This window comes from Neofelis nebulosa, chromosome 6 (genome assembly GCF_028018385.1).
Source record: "Neofelis nebulosa isolate mNeoNeb1 chromosome 6, mNeoNeb1.pri, whole genome shotgun sequence".
Taxonomy (NCBI): domain Eukaryota; kingdom Metazoa; phylum Chordata; class Mammalia; order Carnivora; family Felidae; genus Neofelis; species Neofelis nebulosa.
In genome coordinates this window covers 154,253,383-154,260,929 of record NC_080787.1, presented here as the reverse complement: position 1 = coordinate 154,260,929, position 7,547 = coordinate 154,253,383, and positions in this window count along the sequence as shown.

Genomic DNA, 7,547 nt, shown 5'->3' with positions numbered 1-7,547 from the left:
CTTCATTCAGAAGCTTTCCCTCTTTCCGGAGCCCTACTATCTGCAGATGAGGGTCCGAGGCCTTTGAGTAGAGGTCAAAACGCATTTTGGTAGCTGTCCCTCAGAACACGGGGTTATTCGTTAGTTTTTATTGTAAGTAGAAACAGGGGAATGAAGTTTCCCATGAAGGGCAGCTAGTTTTGCAAAACACGCGTGGAGTGCACATATTTATGTGCAAACTGACGGCAGACGAGGTCAAGTGCGTGAAAACAGATGAAAATCGCAGATGGGTAGGAGGCCGAGGAAGCCGCCACACCCACCACCACGTCCACCATCACCGTGGTGGCTTGCGGCAAGGCCACGCTTGGGAGGAGAGCAGAGGTACCCAGCACAGACAGCCCTCGGCCCTTCCGGGGTAACGTGTCCCTCCAGGCCCGCCCCCACCGGCCCCCGTTCCCTCAGGCCCCTGCAAGCCCAGCACATGCCGGGTGACAGGCCTGGCCCCTCGCTGATGGGGCCGGGCGGTGTGTGGGCGCCCAGAGCCACCTGGCCATGGCCAGAAGGGGAGAACCGCCGAGCGAGGGCTGCGTGGGCCCTGCTGTCCCGAGAGCCTGGTTCTGACGTCTGTTTACACGTCAGGAGCTGCCTCACCTGCAGGAGTGAAGTCCATCCGTCCAACGGGCATCACAGGAAGGGGGGAGAGGCGGTCTGTAAAGACAGGTGATGGGCTCCTGCTCTGGGGACAGAAGGACGCTCGGCACCCCGGGCCCCCGTCCGACGGCGTCTCCCCCTTCCGCTCCTCTCCCCCCCGGCCCGCAGCAGCCCTGCAGCCCCCGCTTCACACGACCCCACGGCCCTTCCCTCCACCTCCCACGGCCAGCCTTCCTGTGTGCTCAGGGCAGAAGTTCCTGAGAGCCTGGCTGGCCCAGCGAGCATTCCTGGGACGAGGGACGAGCAGGGGGCATCTTGGATCAAAGGACACCCCTCGAGCTGATCAGAGTCAGTGGGGAAGCAGCGTCCAGTGCTTTGGGGCAAGAGACTCTGGAAAAAGTCTTGTACAAATATCAAAACATCAGACAGAATAGATGCACCGGCCGGATGTTATTGTCAATCTTGATGAGAATAGAGGAGGAATTTTAAGTGGGTCACATTAGTATACGATAGAGTCCTCACCTGGTGAGGCTGGGTGGGAATTTGATGGTCTGAGCCAAACGCCCGTGATCACCTGAGACATCTGGGGTCATGGCGGGGACTTGTCTGAGGAGCCACAGCAGGCACGCACCAGAACCGGAGGGAGCCTCACGCCCTCGACGGACAACCCGGGGGCTGCCCTCCACTACCGACAGCCGGCCTGCGCGGATGCAGAGGCTTCCAACATTCCGTCAGCTGTCCGCGTAGGACTCCTGAGATGAAAATCATCGTTTAGGGTTTTTTTAATCACCAATAATGAAAGTTAACAAAGTGGCAATATGGAATTGTGATGGGTAATTTTGCGTCAACTTGACTGAGCCAAAGATATCCAGGTGGCCGGTAGAGTGCCTGGTGTCTTTGTGAGGGTGTGTTCCAGAAAGTTGACCGCGTAAGGAAGAGGGTCTCGTCCGTGCCCACGGACCTCATCCAACCCTTTGAGGGCCTGCACAGAACGAAACAGAGGAGGGGCGAACCCGCCGAGACGCCCCCGTCTCCTGCCCGTGGGCACCAGTGCTCTGATTCTCTGGCCTGACTCAGACCAGGACTGACACCAGGCTCCCCCCTTTCTCAGGCGCTGGGGCTCAGACTGAAACCCACCACTGGCACCCCCGGGTCTCCGGCTTGCAGGGGGCAGATCATGGGACTTCTCGGCCTCCATAACCATGAGCCAGTTCCTGTAATAAGTCTCCCTTATGTACCTTCACATACGTCTCTCCAGACAACATGAGAACAGCCCCATGTTACCCAAAACCCTATAAAATGTAAACGTACAAATAACCACATGTTAAGGCACAAAGAACACTTGGGGAGCTGATACAATTAAATGGTTCTATTGGACTGTAGAAAGTATCGTTATCTCACATCGCTTCTGCTCTTGTCTGTCTCTGGGCCGCTAACAAAGTCCACTCTCCTTCCCAGCAGGAAGGCTGTTCCAGAATGCAGAAAGGAGGCGTGCGAACTCACAGCCCCAGCGCTGCCGGGCACGATTTGAACGTGTTCCCTCACTTGGGGGTGCCCGTCTGCGAATGCGGTCAATACCGGTAACCACCTCGAAGATCGTCGTGTCGATAACCTGGCACGTACGTGGCACTTAGTGTGTAGAAAGTTAAGACCTAAATGACGTGAGTTCCCACTGTTTAGGATACGCTCGCCTTCAGTGCAGGGGACGGTCATCTGTGGGCATTCAGTAATCTTGTGCTCACACTTGCCATCAGAGACATCGGAGACTCAAAGAGCTCATGTGTTGAGGCCTAAGACTTTTTGACTTAAAATTCACTCACCCTTTTGTGTTTGTCGTCATGACACTTTGGCATGGTCACTGGGCGACTTTTATCTTCCGCGTTGGCATTGCCCTCCAGTGTGGGACAGGCTGTCTCTCTGTGCCCGCTCCCCTTTGCAGCCTGTCAGGAGGGGACAGGGCAGGACAGCCAGGGGTGCACCCCGCCCCTGGGCAGGGCTCGGGGGTGGCTGGGGACCCGGTTTTCCCACGGGCCTGGGCGACAGAGACCCCTGCCTGGTGTCGGATTCACAGAGCAGCACGCCCTGCTATGAGCTCAGACCCCTAGATGTCGGACACCCTCCAGGGTGAGTTTAGAGAGAGCCTCTGTCATCATCGATGCTCCATGTTTTATACAAGAACGTCCCTCCCCACAGTGGTCGCCTGTAAGGTCCCCACCTGTAAGTGCCTGGCAGTGCCCCTGAGGGACATGCCCTGTGGTGCTGGGGGGACCCTTCTCTGTGTCGCACCGGCTCCCCTCCCTCCGCCCCTGACCACTCAGGCCTCCCAGGACGCTCTGGGCTGGCGTGGGACTTGGGTCGCAGCCCAGACACGCTGGGACACTTCTAGAGAAGCGTGGACAGAGTGCTGTCGGCACCCACGGGGCCGCCTGGGGAGGAGCACAGGACGGGAGGTGCGGCGATGATTTCCAGCCTTGGGGACACTTGGCTTAAACAGACCCTGGAAAATGAGAGCTTGTGGGCGACAAAACCAGCAAGTGCCTGTGCTGTGTTTCGGGGCCGTGTCTGTGCTCTTTCCCAAGACCCAACCCTCTCAGGGCAGACGTCGGGAAAGAATCGAGTCCACGGTGCTCAGTGGTGCTGGTCCTGCCCAAACGGGAACTGGACAGACCAGGGGTCCCAGAGACGCCTTTAGGTAAACGCCTGACGAGGTGGGGCTGGTTTCGGTCCGTGGGGGCTGCCGTGACGTCTGCTGTCCCTTCTCCTCCGGCTCAGGGTGCGTCAGGAACGCCTACAACCCACCAGTGAAGAATTAACAAAATAACGTTCTGGAGGATTTTTCTGGAACCAGAGCTCAGGTGCCCTTCAGGGGACCCAGATCCTTGCTGATCCTACAAGTTCTGGTTGGGTTAAGGGCTGTGTTATGTGTTCAGCAAGGATCCAGGCTGAGTCTGAACCAGGAGCCCGGGGGTGCTGGAGTCGCTCACACAGTGTTACGTTTCATCCTGGGCTGTATATCCTGCTCGCCTGCCATAGAGGGCATGTGTGGTCAGACGGCCCCACATCCCTCCTTCAGGAAACCGGTCCTCCCCTCCCCTCCCCTCCCCTCCCCTCCCCTCCCCTGCCCAGGGCTTCGCCCTGGTGTAGCCTCCAGGATGGCCGGCTGGCACCCGCCCTGGCACTCAGCTCGCGGGCTCCATCACAGCGGCCACAGCAGCGTGACCTGGGCTCGGGCTGCCAGGACCCCCCCCCCCCCAACCGTGCTGATGGCTTCAGTGAACTTGCTGGCAGAATTCAGGGTCTCTCGGACAGACATTTTCAGGATAAAGAAGAGAAACTTCTTTCCCTCGGGTCACTAATCTGGAATCATGTACACCAGAGTCATTAGTGATGTGGAAGGAAACTGAAGAATGAAGCCAAGCAGAGACTATATGAGAGAGGAATGGAGTGTGGGGAGGAAGCAGGGAGGAGGGGGAGCAGGGAGGAGGGAGAGTGGGGAGGAGGGGGGAGGGGGAGGAGGGGAAAGGGAGGAGGAGGGAGGAGGAAGGAAGGGAGGAGGGAGAAGGAGAGGAGGAGGGGAGAGGAGTAGAGGAGGAAATGGGAGGAGGGGAGGAGGGGGGAAAGAGAGGAGGAGGGGAGAGGAGTGGAGGAGGAAATGGGAGGAGGGGAGGAGTGGGGGAAGGAGGGAGGGAAGGAGGGGAGGGGGAAGGAGGGGAGGGGGGAAGGAGGAAAGGAAGGGAGGAGGAGGGAGGAAGGAGGAGGAGAGGTAAGGGGGAGAAGGAGGGGTAGGGGGAGGAGGGGATAAAGGGAAGGCGGAGGGAAAGGGGGGAGGAGGAGGAGGGGGAAAGGGGGAGGAGGAAGGAGGGGAGGAGGAAATGGGAGGAGGGGAGGAGGGGGGAAGGAGGGGAGGAGGGAGGGGAAGGGGGGAGGAGGAGGAGGAAATGAGGAGGAGGAGGAAGAAGGGGGAGGAGGAAGAGGGGGGAGGAGGAAGGGTGGAGGAGGAGGGGAAGGGGAGGAGGATGAAGGGGAAGGGGGAACACTAGCAGAATGTTAACTTACAGAGTGCCTTTGGCCTCCTCTGCGGCCATGTGTCTGTCTGCATGTAAAGCTTCCTGTCTGTGTCCCTGAGAAGTGGGCTGGGAGTGTGGGGTCTAGACGGCTCCAGGGAGTCCTTGGGTGTGGACGGACCAGGCCAGAGAGACCTGAGAAAGAGCAGGCTGAGAAGCTGGATTCTTTCCTCAAGCTTAGAGGATAAAGACAAACACTAAGAAATACTTGAATTACGAGTATGTGAACAAAAAGAAACATCCAGAATAATTGTTCCAAAGACAACTGAAGCTCATCTGTCTTAGTCTTCGGTCGCACGGAGATGAGTCAGCCTGGCTTGAAGCACAGGGTTGGGCAGGTGTCTTAGTCCAGGTTCCCTACAGAAGTAGAGGAACAGCAATCCCATCAAAACAACACCAGAATTCTTCACGGAGCTAGAACAACAATCCCAAAATTTGTATAAAACCAGAAAAGACCCCGAATGGCCAAAGCAATCTTGAAAAAGAAAACCAGGGGCGCCTGGGTGGCGCAGTCGGTTAAGCGTCCGACTTCAGGCAGGTCACGATCTCGCGGTCCGTGAGTTCGAGCCCCGCGTCAGGCTCTGGGCTGATGGCTCGGAGCCTGGAGCCTGTTTCTGATTCTGTGTCTCCCTCTCTCTCTGCCCCTCCCCCGTTCATGCTCTGTCTCTCTCTGTCCCAAAAATAAATAAAAAAAAAAAAAAAAAAAAAAAAAAAGAAAAAGAAAACCAAAGCAGGAGACATCACAATCCCAGACTTCAAGCTATACTACAAAGCTGTAATCATCAAGACAGTATGGTACTGGCACAAGAACAGACATTCAGACCAATGGAACAGAATACAGAATCCAGAAATGCACCCACAAATGCATGGCCAACTAATCTTTGACAAAAGAGGAAAGAATATCCAATGGAAAAAAGACAGTCTCTTCAGCAAATGGTGCTGGGAAAACTGGACAGTGACATGCAGAAGAATGAACCTGGACCACATTCTTACACCAGACACAAAAAGAAACTCAAAATGGATGAAAGACCTAAACGTAAGACAGGAAGCCATCAAAATCCTAGAGGAGAAAGCAGGCAAAAACCTCTCTGATCTTGGCCACAGCAACTTCTTACTCAACACGTCTCTGGAGGCAAGGGAAACAAAAGTAAAAATGAACTACTGGGACCTCATCAAAATTAAGGAAACAATCAGCAAAACTAAAAGGCAACCGACAGAATGGGAGAAGATATTTGCAAATGACATATCAGATGAAGGGTTAGTATCCAAAATCTACAAAGAACTTATCAAACTCCACACCTAAAAAACAAATAATCCAGTAAAGAAATGGGCAAAAGACATGAATAGACACTTCTCCAAAGAAGACATCTAGATGACCAAACGACACATGAAAAAACACTCAACATCACTCATCGTCCGGGAAATACAAATCAAACCCACAACGAGATACCACCTCACACATGTCAGAATGGCTAACAACTCAGGCAACAACAGACGTTGACAAGGATGTAGAGAATCATCCTCTGACGAGGATGACGAGGATCTCTTTTGCACTGTTGGTGGGAATGCAAGCTGGTGCAGCCGCTCTGGAAAACAGGATGGAGGTTCCTCAAAAAATTAAAAATAGAACTACCCTACGACCCAGCAATGGCACTATGAGGCATTTATCCACAGGATACAGGTGTGCCATTTCGAAGGGGCACACGCACCCCAGTGTTTATAGCAGCACTTTTGACAATAGCCAAAGTATGGAAAGAGCTCAAATGTCCATCGGTGGATGAATGGATAAAGAAGGTGTGGTATATATATACGATGGAGTATTACTCAACAATCAAAAAGAATGAAATCTTGCCATTTGCAACTACGTGGATGGCACCGGAGGGTATTATGCTCAGCGAAATTGGTCAGAGAAAGACAAATATCATGTGACTTCACTCATAGGAGGACTTTAAGAGACAAAACAGATGAACATAAGGGAAGGGAAGGAAAAATAATATAAAAACAGGGAGGGGAACAGAAGAGACTCTTAAGTATGGAGAACAAACCGAGGGTTACGGGAGGGGTGGTGGGAGAGGGGACGGGCTAAGTGGGGAAGGGGCATTAAGGAACCTACTCCTGAAATCGTTGTTGCACATATGCGACCTAACCTGGATGTGAATTAAGAATAGAGATATAAATTAATTAATCATTTTTATTCAGGCGCTAACAGACTGGATGACGCTCGCCCACGGGACGAAGGGCAACCTGCTTCCTCAGAGTCTACCCACTCTGAAGTGTCACTCGCAGGCAGAAACACGCCCAAGTGGAACACAACATTCACCGTCTCGGTCCCCCCTTACCAACCTGGCCCCGAAACACACCCCCTTAAACCAAACCCAATCTCCGAAGAGTGCCAAGGCTCTAATCCCGCCTGACACGATCCCGGCCAACCTAACAGAGCTGCCCTGCGTGCAACCAAAAATGCACCGACCTTTGCCCCAGATGGGTGTGTCACATCATCAGTTGGTGTTTACTCCTCCCTTGAAACCCTGGGGCTGCAATACTGACATGAAGTTAATACACCAAATAAGAGAGGGAAGAGAAAAAGGATCTTTTATAACTATGGTTATTTACCTATTTTTTTAAAATATAAAGCATAGGTTTGTTTCACAGGTTGCACACACAGCCCCAAGCATATCCACGAAAAACTCAGGAGCACCACACGTACAGCCCTTGTTCCCGTACCTGGTATTTAGAGCGCCCTTCGTCCACCACATGCTCTGAGCTCTCTTCGCTTCAGCACTTCGGTCGGTCATGGTTCTCTGCCTGGTGGGGTGACCCAAACCTTCATTCCCAAAGGGTCTGGGCCATTGG